Source organism: Octodon degus, unplaced genomic scaffold (genome assembly GCF_000260255.1).
Source record: "Octodon degus isolate 3935 unplaced genomic scaffold, OctDeg1.0 scaffold00104, whole genome shotgun sequence".
Taxonomy (NCBI): domain Eukaryota; kingdom Metazoa; phylum Chordata; class Mammalia; order Rodentia; family Octodontidae; genus Octodon; species Octodon degus.
In genome coordinates, this window is record NW_004524680.1 from 9,391,912 (window position 1) to 9,392,839 (window position 928).

The following is a 928-nucleotide window of genomic DNA, read 5'->3' on the forward strand; positions in this document are numbered from 1 at the left end:
AAAAATTGACATCAGCAAAGTGAAAATCCCCAAACACCTCACTGATGCTTACTTTAAGGAGAAGAAGCTGCGGAAGCCCAGACACCAGGAGGGCGAGATCTTCAACACCGAGAAAGAGAGATACCAGATTTCAGAGCAGCACAAGGTGGATCAGAAAGCGGTGGACTCACAGATTTTGGCAAAAATCAAAGGTGTTCCTCAGCTCCGGGCTACCTGCGATCCGTTTTTGCTCTGACCAATGGAATTTATCCTCATAAATTAGTGTTCTAAATTTCTTACTAAGAACCTAATTAAATATCTGATAGAAAAAGAAGAATAAATGAAAGATGATTTTGTATCTGTATATACAAAATAGGATAGATATACAGCTACTTTCTCTCAATTCAATGAATAGAAAGATTTGTACTAATAGTGTTTGGACAGGATATCATGTCTGCATCTCGTACTATGAATAACCATTACAAAGACAATATTATGCAGTGTGTTATTGAAACTATCCTACTAATCGGTTTTGAAACTCTTGCATTGCCATTTGTTTCTCAATAAAATTAATGAAAAAAAAAAGAATCAATGAGTCCTAAAACCAGTCACTGCTTTTATTTGCTATGTTGCCTTCAGTAAGTATTTTACCTTTCTGAGCCATGGCTACACTTCAGCAAATTGAGAATGCTCTTTGCCCTATTATAGCAGCACGAAGTACCACAGGTAGGTTGGCAGCTACAGATGGTGCTCTTCAGATCTAGTCTTCCAAATTGATGGTTCCTCTATTAAACAAGGTAAAGTACAGTATCCTAGGCATTGAAGTAGATATTTTCCACTGTTTCCCTTGCTTTGCTGTAAACACACGTATCATAGTAATATTGCAGGCTAAGACTTCCTCACAACTGAGTCATGCATGTAGTGAGTTCATACTTTCAGCAGTCAGTGA